Source organism: Protopterus annectens, chromosome 5.part1 (assembly GCF_019279795.1).
Source record: "Protopterus annectens isolate FY-2018-M chromosome 5.part1, PAN1.0, whole genome shotgun sequence".
NCBI lineage: Eukaryota > Metazoa > Chordata > Ceratodontiformes > Protopteridae > Protopterus > Protopterus annectens.
Genome location: NC_056736.1, coordinates 288,979,273 through 289,003,006, shown reverse-complemented (window position 1 = coordinate 289,003,006; position 23,734 = coordinate 288,979,273). Strand labels below are relative to the sequence as shown.

Sequence of the window (23,734 nt, the reverse complement as noted above, 5' to 3'; positions counted from 1 at the left end):
TTGTCACTTGGCTTTTCCCAGACTGCAACCTTCCTGGGAGCCATTTTACAGGTGAAGCAATTCCTCACCCAAAACAAAATAGGAAAATCCAGGCATTTAAGGCAAACCTTTGAAGCCTAGTCAGCAGTCACAGTAGGACGTTTTTTGCAGTCACTGGATTATACGTCTTCATGCATACCCCTACTTTCCTTTACCAGATTTCATATGAAGAAAACTCTGTGTACTCTTGGAAATGTTATGGGAGTAGTCAAGGAATAATTTGAGGTAATGATTCCAAAACAGAATTTTCTTGGTGAATGGAATCTATTAACTCTTCAGGCATACCACTACTGCTTCCTTCTGTAACAGAAAGGGGACAGCAGATTTCTTCATACTTTTTCCTGTGGTGGTCATCTCAGTAGTCTTGCAGACCTGGGTATATGGTCTCTCTACACATTCACCACAAAGAAATGAAAGCCATACACAAGGTATTGCTAGTATTCTGTGACATTCAGTTTGGACAACTGCAGATTTTACAATACTACTGTAATGTGTATACAGACAGACTGAGAGGAACCAGATTTGTATATGCTGTGTAGTAACTTTACATATCTGGAACAGTCTGGTAAGATGGCTTTTACGTATTAACTGTACATCTCCAAGGAGTTCAGAACCATTTGGCAGAGTCTGTAAGCTGCAAGATCACTGTGGTTCAGCAATGGAGGAGGTTTCGGATAGCACTTGTGGGGCCTTCCCAAAGTGCATTGTACCTCACACGACAGTTGTCAAGCTCAGTCTTTTTGTTTTAAAAAATACTTTATTGAATTAACACTTTTGATATAAGCAAACTTACATATATGTAAAAGCAATCAAGCCATATTAACAAGTTCACATTTACAAACATGTATACATCACAGGTATTTCTCTGTACAATATAATCAGTCCCACATCACATAAATTGTTCAGTTCCAGCCTTCTCTTAAACTTCATTTCTCTGCATGTATTGTTCCCACAATTTCCATTTATTTTCTATGTAATTTACTTCTATTTTGTAACTGTCCACTCCCTCTTTTTGTATCTCTGTTACAATATTCACTTCTTCAGGTGTGGTTGGTTTAGACATTGATTTCTATTTTCTGATGATTGCTTTTTTGGCAGCCACTAGAATTAAAATTAACTTGGCCTTACCATGTTTAGAAGGGTCAGAAAAAAATTTGATTTCCTTAGTTACACTTGCTTGCTTGCACAGTCAGTATTCCTGACAGAGTACTCTGTAGAGAATTTAGTTCCCAGGTACCTGTTTCTTCATTACACCTCCAACATTTACCATGTACCTGAGAAAAAAAATCTTTGTAGTCTGCTTTTGGTGTAAAGCAAACACTTCCAAGCAAAAATACTAAAACTTCTAGACTTTATTGCATGTTTGGGAGCCATAATACCTCCTCCCATTTTTTTCTTTGTGATTTGCTCATCTAATCTCTCTTCCCAGTCTTTTCTGACAACCTCTGATTCCTTTAGTTGTGCAATATTTTTTATTCCCTAATTATTCCTTTAACAGCAGGTTCTGTTCCAGATTCAACTAAAAACTCGACCAGTGCAGGTCTTTCACTTATGATTCCTCCATCACCTAATCTTTGTCTATGCTCTGATCTCAATCCATGAGAGGGAAGGCAGTCTCTAGCCTGCAGTTCAAATATCTTCTTGGCCTCTTCCCATTCCGTTACCTTTCCCTCTGTCTTTATTTGTTTCCAATATCTTGGTTCCTTTGCCAGATTCCTCCAGTAAATTCCAGCCCCCTCTTGCTTCTTCTGTGTACCCCCAGTTGTCATCCCTGTTGACAGAATCTCCTTTCTCCATTCTCATGTTGGCTTAGTTCTTGGTATACTTTCTGCTACTTTATGAATACAGTATTCTGTATGATTATTGTTCTCCCTTTAAGGATCTGTGTCCAAAGTCCCACTCTTTCCATATTTCTTGAATTTCCACCCTGCTTCATCATCATCTCTTTCCAGTTTGAATTGTGGGTTTCTGTACGTGTTATGTATAACAACCTTAACTGTGTGGCTGTAAAATGTCCCTTCAAATCGGGTAATCCTACACCTCCTTGTCCTAATGGAAGGATCAACTAATCCCACTTGACTCCCGGCCTCTACCTTTCTCAGATAAAACACTTTCAACTGTTTATTAATTGCTGTCTACGTTTTCTCCTATGGTTGATAAAGATATGCCTGACCTGTACACAAAACTTAATATCTTCATTAATTTTGTATCCCGAAAAAAAACTCAATGTTCCACAACATTGAGATGTTGTGATGTCCTTTCCTGGTTTTATCAGATACAAAATAATGTCTGCAAGTAAAGGCAACTTATCTTGAATACCATACTGACTAAGCACGAAAACTGAATCACACGAACACATATTGAGCGACACGTAAAGGGCGAAAGCCCAAAACAGTGAATCCCAAACACGACAAAATCAACAACCAAATACTGTCACTAACTGTTGTATGCAGGGGGGCAAGCCCCCCTGCACCCCCCTACATAAATATGCCAACTCCGAGATCGCACTCCATTGAAGCAAAGGGAAGAATTCCCTACGGTGGTATCCATTCATACCTTCGATATTGTGAATTTTCTCTCTTTACGTGTCGCTCAATACGTGTTCGTGCAATTCAGTTTTCGTGCTTGTAATATGAACCAGACTAGATTATATTTAGAACCACTGGCAAAGAAAATAAGAGATTTAAAAATTCAGTGCAAATAACAAAAGGGAAAGAGGACACTCCTGCCTGGCTTCTCTATTCAGACACCTCTTATCATCGAGGGACCCCACACTTTGATTTTTGCCTCTGATCTCTCATATGTCCTCCTAATTAACGTTATTGTATCAGGAAATACAAATGCTTCCATTACCCTACTGATGAAATCTCAGTAAACTCTGTTCAATGATTTCTCCACATCAGGATCCACCTGCTAACCTCTGAATCATCATTGAATTTTTTCCATATCACTGTTGCAGTATTCTTTACAATAGGGATCTCCTGCTAAGAGCAGCCCAACGTCCAACCAGTATACCAAAGCCTTTTGTTTGTAAAAGGTACACCGTATGTCACAAGTATGCTCCCCATGCACAGAGTAGGGCATAAAGGTGACGTACCATCCTCATAACTTCTTTGCAGCCAGTCTGAATCCCATAGCCATCTTCAGTTGTTTGACTGAATGCCATTCGTCTCCTGGTTCTACCATTTTCAGATAAGTTCTCTGTTGTTTTTTTATCTTAGGTTTGCCTTGTAATTTGGCTGTTGGGTTTCTTGTCATCCAGAAAGGGGAAATGCCAGTGTACGAGACAGATTCCCCATAAAGATCATCACAAGCAGTGTTTGTTCTATTTAGGTGCTTCACACAGCCATACGTCTTGTGAGATTTCTCAGTATTTTGTCCTTAAGATATTGAGGAGCCAGCTTTCTTCCCTAGCGATTTAGCTTGAGAACTAACTACTAAAATTGTTGGCTGAGGATACCATAGGAAGGTCTTCTGGCCTGGGGGGCCAGCCATATATAAAGAAAAAGGCCAAGGAAGTTAGGTCTGATTCTTCGGCTGTGCCGCCTCCACTTTGTCTCTGTTGAGGCTCATGAAAACCCAGAGGAATGTTCTTTTTTTTTCCTCTTCCACTACAACTTTGGATGCTGGTATGGACCTGATGCCATGCACATCCATGGAGGCTTTGCAGGCATCTACCTTGGATGTACAGGAGAACTGCAGTTGGTTATTACAGAATGGCCTAGGGGTGTTCCTCAGATTTTAGTTAGGGAAGAGGTCCCAACTACCATTGAGTGGCGTCATGGATCAGGGCCTCCAAAATTTTTCGAGGCTGACATCCCACTCAAAAAGAAGCAGAAAACTAAGCATATTTCTCCTGTTCCCAAAGATCCTCTGGGTAATAACTTCACTCAAGGCTTGTTATGGCTCTCAAGCTTCCACAGGATGTTTCTGTTCCTGCTCCTCTCTGGTCTTCTAACCCTTTTAAGAGGTCTAGGGAGCAGGATTTTTCTGAGGAGGATGCTGCAGATTTTGAGTCCCTGCCTTATTCCAGTTGACCATGGTTCTGAGGAAGAAGAGTCAATCAGTCCTGACTTTCTTTTTGAGGAGATTTTATTTGGTGATGCTATTTCCAGAATGATGGAATTTTTCAAATGGGACTATGCTCAAATGTCTGTTAAGAAGAGATACTTATGAGCTTTTGCAAATGGTGTCTCCCAGACCCTCTGCTGTTCATTTGGTTCTTGCTGCCTTGCTGGATGTTTTTTCTACTGCTTCGCAAGCTCCTGATTCTCAACCCCCTACTCCCAAAAAACCTGACCGGTTTTATAAAGTGCCTGAGGATTGCGAGTTTCTATACAAGTGCATCTCTGCTGACTCATCTGTGGTGTCTGTGGCTTCAGATAAGCCTTCCAGATTGTCTTCCACTAAATTGCTGCCATCTGATAAGGACAGCAGAACCATGGAGAGGCTGAGTAAGAAGGTGTATACTTCTGCTACCCTGGCATTTAGATGTGTTAACTGTCAAGACACACATGACTAGGTACGTTTTGGCTATTTGTGGTCTTCCTGATTCTGAGGGGAAGGCCTCTGCCCTTGCCTTGCTTGGGACATCCTCCGAAGTGGCCCACCATTTTATTAAATGCAGCCAATGCTTCATCTAGAGCCGCTGCCTTGGGGTCTGTTTTGAGGAGCTATTCCTGGCTTAGACCTGGGCCTTTACCTGATAGGCTAAACTGAGGGATGCCCCTCTGGATAATAAATATTTGTTTGGTGGTGCTGCTGTGGAGTTGTTTTAAGTCCCTGCAAGAAAAAGGCAAGGCCTTATAGGAGTTTGAAGCACACTTTTGTTTCCCCTGTGCCCATGTTTCTTAGGAATTATCCTACTAAGCTTGTCTTTGCTCATAGTTTTTCCATCCTGTTCGCTGTCGCATCCCTCTTTCTCCACAAAATCAAGTCCTTGTGGAAGGTCTGAAAGCGAACATAGGCAACATTGTCAAGTTTTTTAGTAAATCCACAAAAAACACAGTATCAAGGAAAATGACTTTTAAGGATAAGCGCTTTCATCCTGGAATCCCCAAGATTTCATTGGATAACAAAACACAAATCTTGTTCATGTTTTTAAACCCTGTTGTTGTCATGTGATTATCGATCATCTGGCTTAGTTAAAGAAATGCACACCCAAGTGTAACAGGGCTCGTACAAAACTCACACATCTTATTTACAACCCAAAGTAGTCCTACCTAAAAATATATACATTTTTGCCTAAAAACCCCAATATAAAATAATCACAATAAAATCATGTGTTAAGCACACAAATACTACTAAAAAATACATTTTTAAAAGTCTTCACATAAAATTTTCCCTATTTTTTTTCTTTAATATCCTTACAATCAAAAGTTTAGTTAAAAAATAGAAAAATTTAGATGTAAAATCCATCTTTCTAAGGCCTTCTTTTTCTAACAAGCAAGCTGTAGAACAATCCTTGTTCAAACCTGGGAGCCTGTAAGCATCAAACGTTAGTTGCCAGAGCAGCTGTCCAATTTTGAGCAAGAATTTGTCAGAACACCACAGATTTTATAAGGAACAGACCAAAAATGAGCCAAAAAATCTGGACATTCTGTGAAAATCTGTACAGTCGAGATGTATGGCAATGCTGCTTCCTCAGGCTTTTCTGGTTTACCAGGATCTCAAGGATGCTTGCCTACATATTCCTATCCATCCCCTTTTCAGCAAGTTTTTACATTTCTCTGTTGCTTGCTGGCTTTTTCAGTTGTCTGCTTTGCTGTTTGGCCTCTCTACTGCCCCAAGGGTCTTCACCAAATGCCTGACTCCTGTGATTGCTGTCTACAGGCTAAGGGGGAATGCAGGTCTTTCCCTGCTTGTACAACCTGCTTATTTGGGGCCTTGTCTTGAGATCTTACTTCAGTATCTACACACTTACTGTTTCTCTCTTTCAAAGCCTGGGATTTACTGTAAATTTCTAGAAGACATTTCTGACTTATTAAGCTCATGTTGTTCTGGGTTGCAGGATCCAGACTGCTCCAGTGCTGGCATCCCTAAACTCTCATTGCTTTCTTTCAGTCACTTCTTCCGCTGGCTTCAGTCACAGCCAGAGAATTTCTGAGGGCTCTGGGTTACATGGCTTCCACTATTCCTTATGCTTGTTCTAGCCAAGCTATACATGAGAAAGCTTCAGTGGTTTCTAGTCAGTTTGGCTTCAGCATTTTCATCCTTTAGAATTTCTAATCCCCTTACTTAACTTGCCTCAGGGTGGAACTTCATTGGTGGATTCATCAGCTGTTCCTCAACCCAGGGCTTCCTTTCCAACCTTCAGTCCCTTCTCAGGAACTTTTCACAGATGCCGCGGGCGTGGGATGGAGGGGCCTCCTTTAGAGCTCTGAAGGTTCAGTGCTTTTGATGTGATCCTTCTTTTGATGAAATGATCAGTGTCAGAGATGAGAGCTCCTACTGCTGGCTCTTCAGGCTTTTCATTCTGTCTTCCAGCCCCTCCCCCCCCCCCCCAAGATTCTCACAGACAGAACCACGGTGATGTGGTATGTCAACAAGCAAGGGAGGACAATGTCTTGTCTCCTATGCATCTTACCCCTTCAGGATTGGGAGCTGGTTATCCAGCATCAGGTCACCCTGTAGGCAGTTTATATTCCCTCAGATCAAAACATTGTGGCAGATTCTGTGAGCAGGTACGTATTACTATCCCACGACTGGCTGCATCATAGGGATGTGTTCTGGACCTTGTCCACCTGAAATAGATCTCTTTAGCTCCCTGCTGAACAGTCAGTTTTATCTATTGAGTGCCAGAGTCCCCTGCCTTCTGGCCTGGAAGGTAGATGCCCTTTTTTTTCTTGGAAAGGGGTGTTTCTCTATAGCTTCCCTCCCCTTCCTCTCATTACGAAAGTCCTGTTCAAGATAAAACAGAATGCTCCCAAAATTTTGTTGGTGACTGCGTTTTGGCCCAGACAGCATTGGTTCCTTCCTCTTCTGCATCTTGCCAAGGGTAGTCACAAGTTTACCTCACTTGGTGTGTACCTAGTTGCACAAGACAAGGGATCTCTTTCATCCCCATCTGTCCACTGTTCAACTGACGTTGTGGGTGATAGGGTTTGGATCCCCCACAGGCACCTTTTCTGAGGATGTGCTTTGGGGTACAGCAGGAGGCCAGGAAACCCACTACTACAAATCTTACTTATCCAAATGGAGGAGGTTTTCTGTTTGGTGTCTTTCCCGTAACTGGATTCACTTACTCTGAATGCTCCTTTGGTTCTCGCTCATTTGTATGAATTGCTCAATGCTGTGTTGCCTTATTCTTCTGTTAAGGCCCACCTGTAAGCTGTCTCTGCTTGTCTACTTTTGACTCCCTTTTAACCTTTAGATTTGAGGCTAAACAGCTTCTTAAAGGAGTCCTTCACATTAGGCTTCCCAAGAAGTCTGTCCCTCCTTCCTGGGACCTTAATTTTGTTTTAGAAGAATTACTCAGGCTTCTTTTGAACCTGCTACTTTAGCTTCCTTACAGCATTGCTCTTGGAAGACCATTCTTTTAGACTTTACTTCTGCCAGATGGATGTCTTGAGCTGCAAGCCCGTTATGGCTGTTCATCCTTTTTTAGTTTTCCATAAGGACAGGGTGTCCCTTTGTACTAATCCTTCATTTATGCCCAAGGTGGTTAATGAGTTGTCTGTTGAGCAATCTGTTTGTCTGCCTACACTTTTCCCTTTCACCGCAGTCTGCTAGTGCGAAGGTTTTGAACACCTTGGATTTGCATAGACAACTATGTTATTATTTGAATAAAACAAAATCTTTTCGTAAATCTGAACAGCTTTTTGTTTGATGTTCTTCGTGTTTCACTGTTGCAGTCATCACATTTGGGTTATCTGCTTGCAGTAGCCCTCAGTTGGCCTGATTAACAAAGTCTTGGGTCCTATGTCGGTTGCTGTCTCCTCTTCTGTGACGCCAGGTAGTCTGGGGTATAAAACATGCAGCCAACATCATTACATCAGTCTTTCTTGCCGTGCGGTGCCCGAAGCAGAAGCAGTTCGCAAGTGCTGGTCGGCCAACTCCTGAAATTTTCGTTTTCGAGTTTCAGAACTGAAGTCTTCAACTATAAGCTAAGTACCCCGTTGGAGAAACTTTTTCTTGCTCTAAACCGATGTCAGTAAAAGTAAATAATTGCATTTCTTGTGAAAAGCAAATACCTCAAAGATTTTCATTCGTTCTGTATTCCTTGCCTAGGCCCTGACCATGACGTACCTCGCTGTGTGTTTTGTGCCTTATTTAAACCATGAACTATCAGTCATCTGTATATTTGCGCTTATAAATATTTTGGTGCTCGGTTCAATTATCCTGATATGTTTTCAGTAATCCATCCGACTACCGACATTTCTAAAAAACGCAGAGATAAAGACAGTGACAGGCTGCCTAGGTCCAAAGCTGCTGACGACACTTCTCCTAAACCAGTTGCCAGTTCGCCGGTACTCAAGCGCTTTCTCTGCCCCTGATAACCCGCTACTTCTGATTCGCAGGCCTCTACTGAGACCCATTCGGAGTCTGGTATGCCGCGAGATGCTTCAACTGTGGAACCTGCGGATGTCTCTACCTTGGATGGGTCCGGAGCCGCTGTACAGGCACCGGCTTCTGAGGGTGTATGCGGGCCTACTGACTTGCATATTAAACCAACGCCATCTTCTTCTTCAAGGCCTAAAACTCGAACCATACCTAGAAAACTGATGCCCAGAGCACATGGTCAAGTCTCTATGCCTAAAAAACAAATAAGAATGGCTGAAGACCTTATTACTTTAATTAGGGGAAGCCAACCTTCCCCATCTGAGACCTAGGACTGAGTTTGCTTATGATACTTCTGACCAGGATTCTGAAATTTGTTTCCTCTGATGACCAGGATTTACCCTAGGATTCTGATGCTGAGGATTCTATTCCCTCTGCTTCCCCCCCCCCGGAGGATTTCTCTTTTGGTGAAACCTTGCATACTCTCAGGGAGTATTTTCGTTGGGAAAGTCAGGAATTCTCGGATTCTAAAAAGAGGCTTGGAGATTTCTTACTCCTGCCCCAGCACAGGCCTTTAGCTATACCTATTGTACTGGATATTGATGATGCCTTTTTGGAGTCTAGGATGGCCCCGGACTCTCTACCTCCAGCTCCCAGAAAACCTGATAGATATTACAGGGTTCCTTACTCTCTCACAAGTTCCTTTTCAAAAATCCTACTGCCGATCCTGAAACTGTTATACAGGGGCCAAAGGGCATTAAAGCTACTACTGCCAATAAATCCTACCCCCTCTGATAGACTCCTGGGTGCTGGCTATATGGGGCCAAGGGCGTTAAAGCTACAATTGCCAAAAATCCTACCCCCTCTGATAGTGACTCCAGGGCGCTGGATAAATGGAGTAAGAAGGTATACTCTTCTGCAACTTTGGCCATTAGGGCCTTGAATTGCCAGTTTCATAAGTGTCGGCAGCATATTACTGGATTGCTTAAACAGAAAATGATGTTGATTTTTGATTGTGCTGAAAATAAGGATTTAATGCATTCTGCTGAACAAGTTGGAAAACCATACATTGCAATGTGGTTTTGATTCACTAGAGGCATCTTGCAGGGCTGCTGTAACTGGGTCTGTACTTAGAAGGCATGCTTGGCTTAAGGAGCAATCCTTGCCAGATCATGTTAAAGCGAAATTACTGGATGCTCCCTTAAGTCAGGACTGCCTGTTTGGCAACAAGGAAGAAGAAATTCTTAAAAAGATGGAGGAAAAAGCTAAATCTATGCAAACTGTTAGATTTTTTACAAGTACAGCCTCCAAGATTTAGTAGACATTGGCCCTGTAAGAATTGGTCCTTTCCTGCCTCTTCCAGACCTTTTCATTCCAAACCCAGATCCAGTAGAGCACCCAGGCTTCAGTCCCAGGGGATGCACAGGACTAAGCAGTGGGGGGCCTGCACTTCCAAATCTGGTAGAAGTAAACCACCCCCCCCCCCCCATGGTAAACTGTCTCAATGACTTAACTTCCAGCACTTTTCAACTGACTGCCCCTTTGGGGGCAAGATTGCACTTCATGCAAAGAACTGGGGACTCGTTACCTAGGACAAATGGGTTTTAAATATAGTGTCCCAAGGATACAGATTTCACATCCACATGTTACCACCTCCAAGCGGTTGGCCGGATCTTCCTCCAAATCAGTGGGCAGGGGCCCAAAAGCAAGTACTCTCTCTCTTAAGCATAGGGGCTGTTCAGTTGGTACCAGAAGAGGAAAAGGGACAAGGTTTCTACTCAACTTTTCCTGGTACCCAGAAAAGACAGTTCATGACATCCTATCCTGGACCGGTCTACTCTAAACACTTTTGATGGTTCCAAAATTCAAGATGCTGACTCTTCAGTTGCTTCCTATGCTAAGCAAAGATGCCTGGTTGGCAATGCTAGTTTTAAACTAAGCATACTTGCACATCCCAATTAGGGAATCTTGCAGAAGATATCTATGCTTCAAAGCAGGCTACACGCACTATCAGTTCTCTGCACTGCCCTTTGGCTTATCTACTGCGCCCAGGGTATTCACAAAATGCCTAGATCCAGTCATTGCGTTTTGCAGGCAAAGAAATATTCATATATACCCATACCTGGACGATTGTCTAATTCAGGCAGAAAACCAGGACATACGGCTTTTGGACAAAGGGTGCTAACTTGTCTGGGGTACACCATAAACGAAAAGAAATCGCACCTGGTACCCTGTCAACAGATTATATTCCAGGGAGCAAGCTTGAATACAACTTCCCAGATGGCTTTCCTCACGCCAGAGAAACAAATTCACTTGACAACCTACTTCAAACAAGTGGCCACAAAAGCCTTGCTATCTGCAAGGCAAATACTACTAGCCTTGGGGTTCATGGCCTCCTGCATTCTTCTTATTCCATATGCAAGACTGCATATGAGGGAATTACAATGGTATCTAAAAAGCCTATGGTGTCAACAACATTCTCAGGATCTAGAAGCAATGATTCCTATCATACCTTGGCTACGCCTAGAGTTCCTTTGGGCAGAGGCCTGCCACCAAAACAAGGGGTTACCATTCACACTACCCCCTGCCGCCCAAACACTAACAGTCGCATCAGACTATGCATGGGGGGCACACCTGGCAGGGAAGTGGATTCAGGGCAAGTGGAACCCAAGTCAAATGCACCTGCACATCAGTCAAAAAGAAATTTTGCTGTACAGAATGCTGTACAGACAGCTTTCAAGGACCACTTTCTTCCAGGACAATTAATGGTAAAGACGGACACCACCACTGTTATGTGCTACATGGGTACACATTCTTACCACCTCTGCAGACTAGCCATGGCATTGTGGAACGCAGCCTTGAGCTACCAAGTGAATCTACAAGCTCAATGCCTTCCAGGAAAACTAAATACACTGGCAGACGGACTAAGCAGAAACCTCATGGACCCACACAAGTGGGAACTGGAACCAAGGATTTTCAACATGTTGACAAGCAAATGGGGGAGCCCAGATACAGACCTGTTTGCCTCTCCCCCGAACTATCAGTTGGAAACATTTTATACAAGGACTCCCCACAGACAAGCTTGGAAAAGTGGATGCTCTGTCCTTCAGCTGGAAAAAAACTATCAGTTTATGCCTTTCCTCCTCTGCCTCTGCTCTCCAAAGTACTACTAAAGATCAAACAAGACGAACCAAGGACGGTTTTGATTGAACCAGACTGGCCATGCCAACACTGGTACTCCCTCCTGCGCAGTGTGTCACTGTTGGCCCCATGGCACCTGCCTCAGACTCCTACCCTGCTGTCTCAGCAGGAGAACCAGATTCTGCACCCTCCGCTTCAAACACTGAACCTAGCAGCCCGGCTAATTACCTAAGCTCTCCTTTACCATCCCTCAGTAAACCAGTGATGGATATCATTTTAGAGGCAAGGAGGCCTAGTACTAGAAAATCTTATGCTGAAAAATGGAAAGTAATCTGTGCCTGGAACCAGTCTCCAGGGATGAGCACAGCAGTGCCCACTTTACCTCATATTTTATAATACTTAACGGAGATGGTTCACAAGGGCCTGTCCTTTTCAATAAAAATTCACGCCTCAGCAATTTCAGCTCATTATAACACAGAACCTCCCCTCTTCTCTCATCCACTGCTCAAGCAGTTCCTCAGAGGGACCAAAATTTTACGACCACCCAGGAGATCTCCAACTCCAGCCTGGGACCTTAACTTTGTATTGGAGAAACTCACTCTCCCCCTCCCCCTTCGAGCCAGCTGTTACAGCAGACTTAGCTTTCCTTTTAGCAATCACTTCAGCAAGAAGGATATCTGAATTACAGGCTCTTATAGCAGTGGAGCCTTTCATCATCTTTCATGCGGACAGGGTGTCCCTCAGGACCAGTCCCGCTTTCATGCCAAAGGTGGTATCCAGTGTGGCCCTTAATCAGTCCATTCGTTTGCCAACCTTCTTTCCTAATCCACAGAACAAAGGGGAACTGATACTGCACTCCTTAGATGTGCACAGACAACTTGGGTTCTACTTGGACAGGACTAAACCTAAAGGGAAATCTGAACAACTGCTGGTGGCATTTGCTGCAGGGCCAGAGGGGAAGGCCATTTCAAAGGAAAACCATCTCCAAATGGATAGGCCATTGCATTCATTTCTGATGTAAGCACCATGGAAAACCTATCCCACAGGGGATCAGATCCCACTCAACCAGGGCTGCATCTACCTCTACAGCCTTTCTCAGAGGCGTACCTACCAGGGACATGCTAGAAGCTGCTACCTGGAGTTCTGTACATACTTTCACCAAGCATTACCATTTGACAATTTTCTCTAAATCCAGAGCTGGCTTTGCCACTGCAGTCTTGCAGGGCCTTATAGCTGGTCCTAATGCTATCTAAGTTCCTCCTCACATCCTTAGCTTTGGGAATCTTCCTAAATGTGATGATTGCAACAGTGAAACACGAAGAACATAGTACAGATGTCCTTCATGGATGCATCTGCAGTCATAACAGCTGGGTTGTCCTGTAAAGTCCGTCCGCGGCCGGCTGATGTCGCTCTTCATCCGGCGTCATCTCTGTTGGACTATAAAGGCATCAGCCGGCGCCATTTTCCCAGTCTTTGCTGCGTGGCTGCCGGAAGAAGAAGTGTGCAAGTGCGTGCGCGGTCGATCATCCAGATTTTTTTTTCGAATACTACTAAGAGACTTCTAAGCTAAGTACCCGTTGCTGGGACTCTTTCTTGCCTCAGCCGATGTCAGAAAAAGTTAATAATTGTTTAACCTGTGGGAAACAAATACCTCATAAAGATTTCCATTCTTACTGTCTGCCTTGTTTAGGCCCAGCCCACTGCAGAACAGTTTTTTCTGTTGACTTTTTGTTTATTATGTCGTCGGAACCGACCGACTCTGCCAAAACAAAAAAAAAAAGAAAAGAACACTCGCGGTCCAGCGGGGTTTCGCTGAAACCTCTATCTCTACACTTGAGGCCCCTGCTACAATTCTTGAATCGGCCTCTGAAACTTTACCCACTGACTTATCAGACACCATTCCCTGGATGTCAGCAGCCATGTCCATTAAGGCCAAATCAGTGCCTGTTAAACCACCCTCAACCAGGCCCTCTTCTAGTTCTCAAATGCTCACCTTGGCAGAAGATTTGATTTCTTTAATTAGAGGATCTCAACCTCACCCAGACAGGGCCTCTCAGCCCCCAGATAAGAGACCTAGGGCAGAGCCCCTGAGCCAGTGTCCTCTGATGATTCTGCAGATGAATCAGACATTGTGACCAGCCAGAGGCCCCTTTCTCTAATTTTGAGGATTCTGATGCTGAAGAATCCATTCCTGCTTCCCTCCAGAAGAATTCTCCTTGGGGAAACCTTGCATGACTTAGAACCTTTCTGCACCTTCCACAGCACAGGCCCTTAGCTATACCTCCTGTTCTTTCTGTAATGATGTCTGCTCTGCTCCAGACTCATTACCCCAGCCCCTGCCAAACCAGACAGATTTTACAGGGTGCCTGACACTCATCACCACCTTTACAAGCCCCCTTGCAGACCCAGAAACTATATCCCAGGGTCCCAAGGCAGTTGCAGCGACCATAGCTAAAACCCTACTCCTTCTGAAAGCAAGGGCATTAGACAGATGGGGTAAAAGTATACACTTCTGCTACTCTCTCAGCTACAGCTTTAAACTGCCAGTTTCACATGATACAATACCAAGAGTTTATGCTTGATCAGTTAACTAAAAATTAACCACTGATGAAGCTCTTGACAAGAAATATGTATTAGAAATGGTAAATAACATACAACAGGTTAGTAACCATTCCTTAAAATGTGGCTATGATGCACTGGAGCTTCATTTAGATCAGCCATGACTGGCACAGTGATAAGAAGGCATGCATGGCTAAAGGAGCAAGCTCTACCAGATCATGTTAAAGCTAAATTGTTAGATGCTCCTATGGATAAGACAAGTTTGTTTGGTGCACCTGCCCAGCAGGTTATGAAGAAAATGGAAGAAAAGGCAAAATCAGTTCAAACTGTTAAAGATTTCCTGCAGGTTCAACCCCAAGGTTTAGCAGGAACTGGCCTGCCAAGAATTGGTCCTTTCCTGACTCCACAAGATTTCAAAGGGCAGGAATAGACGTTCCAGAGGCAGAAACCAAACCAGAGGAAGTGCCTACAGAGGACGACAGTGGCAAGGTAACAACAGAGGCACAGACACAGCCACTGCCACTACTTCAACACAGCCACAGTGACTTACTCCTAAAACCGCCTACCAGGGAGCAAATAGCAGCTCCACTAGGCGGAAGGTTAACTTTATTTGCAAAGAACTGGCACCACATAACAAAGACAAGTGGATTCTGCAAATTATACATCAAGGTTACCGATTCCACTTCCACACTATACCAGTCAAAAGAGGAATGCCAAATCTACCTCCAAATGAAAGAACGGAAGCTGTACAACACATAATGGAGTTAGCAAACATGAGAGCTGTGGAAAAAGTGCCTGCAGCAGAGCAAGGAAAGGGGTTCTACTCCAGACTGTTCCTAGTTCCAAGAAAGGAAAAAAGTTGGAGACCAATTCTCGACCTGTCCACCTTGAATACATACATCATTGCCCCAAAATTCAAAATGCTGACCCTACAGCAACTTCTTCCCATGCTGGGCAAGGAGTGTTGGCTGGTAACTCTAGATCTCAAGGAGGCATACCTGCGACCAATCTGCAGAAGATACCTCAGATTTCTTGCAGGATCAGAGCACTATCAATTCTCAGCATTGCCTGTATTCACAAAATGCCTGGCATCAGTAATCGCATACTGCAGACTACAGGAATTCATATTTACCCATACCTGGACGACTGCCTGTTACAAGGGACAACAAAAGCAAGTTGACAACAGATTTGCAAAGGGTCATTTACTTGCTACAAGCACTGGGATACACAGTCAATCTACAAAAGTCAAGACTGATACCATCCCAAACAAGGACATTCTTGGGAGCGGAATTGGACACAGTGAGACAAATGGCATTCCTAACTACAGAAAAGCAAAAGAACTCCCTCTTTACTTCTTGTCACTAACAAAGCTGAACAAATTAACAGCAAGAAAAGTTCTGCAGGCCTTGGGCTTCATGGCATCATGCATAATTTTGGTTCCATTTGCCAGACTACATATGAGAAAACTACAGTGGTACCTCGAATTTATGGTCCCAACACAGGCACAGCCTCGAAACAGAAATCCCACTAATTCCATGCTTAAAACAGGAGTTCCTATGGTGGGCCCAGGCATGCCGGTCCAACCCAGGCCTTCCCTTTCACAGATGTCAAGCAAGCCAGAGCATTACAACAGATGCTTCAGACCTAGGATGGGGCCCACATGCTGGACAAATGCATGCAAGGATTGTGGACTCAGGATCAACTTCACCTGCACATCAACCTAAAAGAAATGCTGGCTGTAAAACTGGCTATCCAAAAGTTCAGACCATTTCTCAAAGAGGGCCAGCTGTTGATAAGGACAGACAACACCACAGTCATGTGGTACATCAACGAACAGGGAGGCACTCAGTCATACCCACTATGCAGAATGACTTTGGAACTGTGGACCCTGGCACTCAGCTACAACATCCAGCTGCAAGCAAGATTTGTACCAGGAAAGAAAATACCCTAGCGGACATTTTAAGCAGGACCACATCAGATGCTCACGAATGGCACCTGCACCCGGACATCTTCAGGACCATTACAAAATGCCTCAGATAGATCTATTTGCATCTCCTCACAATCACCAACTCAAAAATTCTGCACAAGGACATTTCACCCACTAGCATGGAAAGTGGATTCTCTCCTTCAGCTGGAAGGCCTAACAGTTTATGCATTTCCACCTCTCCTTGATACACAAAGTACTCCTAAAATCAAGGAAGAACATCCAAGGATAATCCTGATAGCTCCAAACTGGCCAAGACAACACTGGTATCCACTACTAAGGAGCTTGTCTCGAACAATATGTGGCCAATACCCTGATGCCTTTGATGCTAACTCAGAACAACTACAGCACCATACATCCAAACCTGAAAACCTTACAACTGACTGCATGGAACATCACATAGCAGCAGCTAATCAAGAACTTTCCCAAAGAGTTAGACATTATTCTTGAAAGACCTTCAACAAGAAGGAACTACGCTGGAAAATAGAAAAGGTTTGTCAGTTGGAGTTCTGAAAGAGGAAAAGATGTGTCAAACATAGATATGCCTAACATCCTGGAGTATCTGGCCGAACTTCTCCATTCAGGCCTGTCCTTCTCCTCCATCAAGATACATGCATCAGCTATTTCAGCAGAATACAGCTTTGATCCACCTGTTTTTTCACACCCTCTGCTCAGACAATTTCTCAGAGGAATGAAGAATGTAAAACCTCCAAGAACACCACCATTGCCGGCTTGGGGCTTAAACTAGAAAAGTTGACACTATCACCCTTTGAGCCAGCAGCAACAGCAGACTTACAACACCTGTCATGGAAAACTGCTTTCCTACTGGCAATTACCTCAGCAAGGAGGGTTTCAGAACTACAGGCCTTAATGGCAGTGCAACCCTTCCTAATCTTCCACCAAGATAGAGTATCCATGAGGACTAATCCAACATTTATGCCTAAGGTGGTATCCAGAGTGTCTTTAAACCAGGCAATCCACCTACCTACCTTCTTTCCCAACCCACAAAACAGAGGGAAAGAATACTGCATACCTTGGATGTACATAGACAGCTACGCTACTACTTGGACAGAACCAAAAGCAGCAGAAAGACTGACCAACTTTTGTGGCCTATGCAACAGGAAGAGAGGAAAAGCTATTTCCAAACAGACAATCTCCAAATGGATAGGAAATTGCATACGATTCTGTTACTCCTTCCATGGAAAACCAATTCCACAGAACATAAGACCTCATTCTACAAGGGCAACAGCCACTACCACAGCCTTCTGGCAACCAAAGACATTATTGAGGCGGCTACTTGGACCTCCGTGCATACATTTGCCAAGCATTATAATTTGCCTCTATATTCCAGATCCCGAGCAGGGTTTGCCACTGCTGTACTGCAAGGGATCATAATCTACTTTTATCCTCCTCCCCTAGTTGGCTATGGTATTCTACCCAGCTGTTATGACTGCAGATGCATCCATGAAGGACATAGTACAGTTTTGTACCTACCATAAATGTAGATGTCCGAACTGGATAGCATCTGCAGTCAGGATTACCCTCCCTCCTTCCCTCTGAGGTACTCCTAGGGTGTTTACCCTCCTAATAGCTAGCTGATGGGGAGTCTTTTATGGTGTATTTGTTTGTATATATGTACATACATGCTTATTTTTGTGGTTACCTCTATCCTTTTGGAAACATTGGCATCTATCCAAAATTTTTAGCCTTCAGGAGGGCTTCTGGCATCTGGGGCAAGAAACACTGAGGAAAATGGCGTCGGCTGATGCCTTTATACCCGAAGTCCAACAGAGATGACGTCGGATGAAGAGCGACATCAGCGGACCGGACTTTGGAATCCGGCCGACTGACGGGCTGCCTGACGACAGGACAACCCAGCTGTTATGACTGCAGATGCTATCCAGTTCGGACATCTACATTTATGGTAGGTACAAAACTGTACTTTGTGAACACTTACCATAAATGTAGATGTTCGAGTGTATTCACTGTTGCAGTCCTGGTTACCCTCCCTCCAGCCCCCTGACTTCTTTTGGCTATACCTCTTGGCTCCTATACAATGCTTAAAAGCTTTTTGGATATTTGCTTTTTTTGTTGGAGGTATAACCTTGTATATTTATAGATTTAATTGCTTCCCATTAGGGGGGGTACCTGACATCTGGGGCAAGAAAAACTGATGTAATGACGTTGGCTGCATGTTTTATACCCCTGACGTCACTGAAGAGACGGCAACCGACGTATGACCCAAGTCTTTGATAATCAGGCCGACTGAGGGCTTCTGTAAGCAGATAACCCAAATGTGATGACTGCAACAGTGAATACACTCTAACATCAACATTTATGATAAGTGTACACAACTGTACCTTTTCATCCTAGGACTTGAGGTTTTGCTGGTTCCAAGCAAACTATTTTTTCTTGGATATCTAAAGCAATTTCTTTTTGCTATTCTTTTCATGGTAAGAGCATTCCTCCTCCTGTTAAGCTTCATTCCATTAGGGCTTTGGCTTCTTCTGGTGCTTTTTTTCAAGAGTTTGGATATTAATTCTGTTCTTGAGACAGCAGCCTGGACTTCTGTGCATAACGTTAATAAGCACTGTAAGTTGGATGTGATTTCTAGGGCCAGAGCTGGTTTTGTCAGGGCCATTCTCCATGGCTTCTTGGAGGGCTCTGCTGGCCCTTCTTTCTCCCAATCGTCTTCAGCTTTTACACTCTCCCTGTTGTAAAGATACTGCAGCAGTGATGTGGATGGACATAATACAGTTTTGTAAAATCTTGCCATAACAGTGGCTGTCCTTCTCTTTAGTGTTGCTGTATTCACTCCCTCCCTCTTCCTTCTCCTGGTCCTTTTTTCCTTCTGGATGTGCTTATCTATTTTTATCCTTAGACTGTTTTTCCTACTGGGGCTTTTCATTTCTGAGGATGGTATGTCTGGATGTCACCTTTATGCCCTACGCCATGTGTCTGGGAGCATTGTGGGGTGAAGCACCTAAAGACAACCTACTGCCACCCTCAGACTAATGATCTTGTGGAGAAGTTAAACTCTACATTAAAGACCATGCTATGGGCATTTGCAGACCAGTTTGAGAGAGTGGGACAAATATTTGCCCCATCTATTGTTTACAGATGGGGAAGTGCCCCAGGAATCCACATCCTGAGAGTTGCTGTATGGGCATAGGGTGAGAGGGCCTCTAGGTTTTGATTCGTGATGAGTGGGAGGGTGAGTGTAAATCCCACAAGGAGTCTGTGACATATGTCCTAAACCTCAGTATAAGGCTTAATGAGCTCATGGACTTGGCCAATGAGAACCTGGCAAGAGCACAACAGCAGAAAAATGTCTGGTATGACAGGAATGCTCAAGCCACAAAGTATGTTGTGTGGCAGTAGGTGATGGTTCTCATTTCTGTTAGACACAATAATCTGCAGGCAGCTTGAGAGGGGACCCTTTAGGGTGGTAAAGAAGGTCAGTTATAACTAAATGGTAGAACTGCTAGGCAGGAGGCAGGGGCCCAAATTGTACCAAGGTAACATGATGAAGCCTTACCATGATAGACCCTTGTGCTGAGTATTTGCAGTGGATGGCAGTAGGAGTCTGTGGAGGATCTGGTGACTGGTCTCCTCAGTGAGGCTCGGACTGACACCTCAGTGGAAAGGGGTAGCAATGTCCCAGCGGCTAACCCCTACCCAGGTTCAAGAAGGTCCAAGCAGTGCTACAGGAATTTCAGGACATGTTCACTGGGACATCAGGGTGCACTCACCTTGTGCAGCACTATGTGGATATGGGGCCTCAAAGACCTATAAAACAGGCCCCTTACAGGGTGCCTGAGCCTGTCAGCCAGACTCAGAGGGAGGCGATGCAGGCGACGATGGAACTGGGAGTAATCTAGGTGTCCAGCAGTCCCTGGTACCAAAGAAGGATGGCAGCACCAGGTTCTGTGTGGACTACAGGAAACTAAATATTCACACAGAGTAAGATGCTTACCCCATGCCTAGGACAGATGAAGCCTTAGAGTAGCTTGGTGGGGCTAAGTATCTGACCACTATTGATCTTGCCAAGGGGCTACTGGCAGGTGCCCTTGACTCCCAACGCTAGAGAGAGGTCAGCCTTTGTGACTCCTTTCAGCTTGTGAGTTCACGAAGATGCCCTTTGGTATGAAAAATGCCCCAGTGACTTTCCAGAGGCTGGTAGATCATATCCTATCAGGAGGAGGAGATGATGCCCTTGCTTACCTGGATGATATTGCCATCTACAGCTATTCCCAGCCAGAACACCTTCAGCATGTCGGTGATGTGCTGGGCAGAGGGCAGGGTTGACCATTAAGCCCAGTAAGTGTTAGGTGGGTATGGAAGAGGTCTCCTACCTGGGACATAGATTGGGGAGTGGTAAGATAAGTCCAGAACCTGCCAAAGTGGAGGCCATTCAGGCATGGCCTGCCCCGGTTACCAAAAAGCAGGTACTATAGAAAGTTTGTCCCCAGTTATAGTACCATAGCTGCTTCCCTTACAGACATGACAAGGAAAAACAGGCCAGATAAAGTAGTGCAGACCCCAGCATGTGAGCAGGCATTCCAGAAGCTTAAATGAGCTTTGGGAGGAACCCCTGTGTTAGCTAGTCCAGATTGCAGCAAATAATTTGTTGTGCAGGTGGATGCTTCGAACCATGGGGTGGGGGCTGTACTTAGCCAGGTTTCTTCAGAGGGAGAGGAGCACCCCGTGGTGTATCTGAGCCATAGACTCCAACCCAGGGAGGAACATTATGCAGCTGTAGAAAAGAAATGCCTAGCCATAGTATGGACACTGCAGAAATGTAAGCTTTATCTGTATGGAAGGAAATTCACTGTAGTTAAGACCATAATCCCTTAACATGGCTACATTGAGCCAGCCAGCAAAATGCCAAGTTAAGGTGGAGCTTAGGATTGCAGACATATCATATGAAAGTACAACACTGTAGTAGAATTAGCAATGCCAACGCAGTTGGTCTCTCATGATAGGGAATGGGGTAACTTATTCCCAGATAGGCTTATTTCTCTCAAGCCATGTTTCTCAAGGGTCACTTTAAAAAACTAGCTTGAGTCATTGGGGAGGGAGATGTGATAATATGGGCAAGTGCCAGCATAGCCATCTTGAGTTTTGTAAAGAGTATGTCCTTTGAATATCAAACTGATTGATTTAAAGAAGATACTTGTGTTACAAATGTATTATAACTGTATGTCATTTGTATATCAGACTGATTTTGTACAGATGCTTGTGCTAAAAATGCATTTGGGAGCTTTGCTTGTGTTGAAATGCATCAACAGTACACCCTGCTGAAATGAAGAGAAATGTACATGTATTATTGTAGCTGAATTAAATGTATATATTTTAATTGAGAATACTGGCACAGCAAAGGTAAACCAGCTGGCTTATTTTAAGAAAAATAAGGGAAATGTAAATTAGCTGTTAAACCAATAAAAGGCACCCCTCAGTGTTGAATGGGAGTGGAGAAGGTAGGTCTGGGAGCAGCCGTTAACTGTTAGCTTTTGTAAAGAAGGGGAGAAGTGTTGTAAACATTTCATTTCTGGCTCCTAGGCGCTGCCATAAAAGCTCTAAATGTGTATTGCAGCAGTCTGCTAAAGTCTTGTCTCAAACTTCAGAAGGTGATATTGTGGAACCAAGAGTCTGGTGACCAGATGAGGTCATTCTGCAAGTCATCTTGGATATCAGATAGGGTGGTGCTGCGATAGTGTTGTCGCCTCACAGTAAGACGCTGTCCGGTTCGATTCTCAGAGCGTCTTCTGCGTGGTGACATGTGTGAATGGGCATACCTTCGTTGAAGGTTGTGTGTCAGGGCTGGTAACTCGGCACGTAAAAATCGACTACCAATCATTAGCGGACCGGAGTTCCGCTGCGGCGACCCCTAACCGGGAAAAGCCTAAAGACACAACAACAGGGAGTAGTGTCAGATTATTGAGTATTCTGTTTGGGAAGCCTGACTAGAAAGACCCTCGCCTACGGCATCTTGCCTTGCAGTAGTAAGTAACTTAACTAGGAAACAGTAAAATTATATAAGCTTCAGTCAGGAATACAGTGAAGCTTAGTTTAGATATTGTTTTTCTTTGTCTGAGTCTGTCCATCAGTGTTTTCAGTATTTCCTGTGAACTGAACTCTCTGGTTTACTGTGAATATATATTCAGTATTTTCATAAACTTTTATTTATTTTTAAATATATTTAAAGCTTTTGTGGCTGGTCCTTATAGGAAGTATCTAACCTTGGAGAGTACTTATATTTATTTGGTGACCATGTGGATCAGTCTAGAAGGCCTAGGCATCTTGAACTAAACCCATTTGTATTTGTGTTAATGTTGCACAGTATAATTGTATACCCTTTTAAGAGCCTTATAGTAACTGACTGGTGGTATTGCTAACTATCTTGTAGTCTGGGCAAAGTTGGTAGACCAGGTAATCTGTGCCAAGTTTTCCCAGGTGTATGTGTGTCAGCTACTTGGGGCAGGGATACGAAGCACTGGATTTACAGAGAGGGTGCTGGAGGACTTGGCTTGGACATTCAGCTGAGGACCTAACCCTACAGTTGTACCAGTGGGGAGTCTTAGTGTCTTATTGGGGACCTGGAGGGAGACTGCTATAGAGACGCCCAGACCCCAGGCAGTGTGTGTTCCCTTTGTGCTCTTAAGGGAAACTGTATTTGATGCAGAGGTCTGCATCTGGAAATACAGTGTGTATCCATTTGTATTCCAAGTGCACTTCCTTTTCAGTTTCGGTGGTGAGGATTCAGGCTCCTTGATTTATTGGCCATAGTGTGGGGCTGTCACATATTGGTGGCTATCACAAACCCACAAAATAAGGGAGAGTGGTATAATGGTTAAGCTCTTCACTTAACAGATGTAAAGTGCAGGGTTTGATTCTGATCTCACATTATCAGCTAGGCTCAAAACGACTCTTCAAGGCAGATAGCCTAGTATAAAATGTAAATTTCTATTTTCTGTTTCCTATGTTGTGCCAGATTTTTGTGCTCTGGAGTTATAAAAACAGTAGTTTAGCAGCGGTCTTTCTAAACTCATGCACATTATCGTGGTACTCCCAAATTTTCTGTTTAGTGCTCTTTAATTGTGCCTCTTGTTCTGTGAAATTCCCCTTATTTTGAATAGTTAAACCTTTGTCAGCCCTTCTAAGTAATGTCTTTTACTACTTAACCATGTCTCTCTCTCTCTCTTTCTACCATGTATTTTAACTCCACTTTCATTTTGTCCCACTCACTCTTTTTATAACTTTTGGAGAACTTTCTTTCCAAATAACTCCTAAATAATTTCCGCTACCCATTCCTTAAATTCCTCAATTTTTCTTAATGGGTAGGTGGGGAAGTGCCAGTGTCCCATCTTTACTTTATTACTCTGCATTTTTATCTTGGTAATTATTGACACATGATCTGAAATAGTTATTGGATGTGTCAAAGTTCTCAAATGTGCATATTCGTGTGAAATACAATTTCTGTTTAGTCTAGCCCAGTTATTGCAGCTTTGA

The 23,734-nt window shown here is 43.8% G+C and overlaps 1 protein-coding gene across 4 annotated transcripts in view; it reads left to right on the top strand.

The window, feature by feature from the left end:
• The window catches only part of ATP5PO (ATP synthase peripheral stalk subunit OSCP), a 474,569-nt gene that overhangs the window by 122,040 nt on the left and 328,795 nt on the right, over window positions 1-23,734 (top strand). The window lies entirely within an intron of this gene.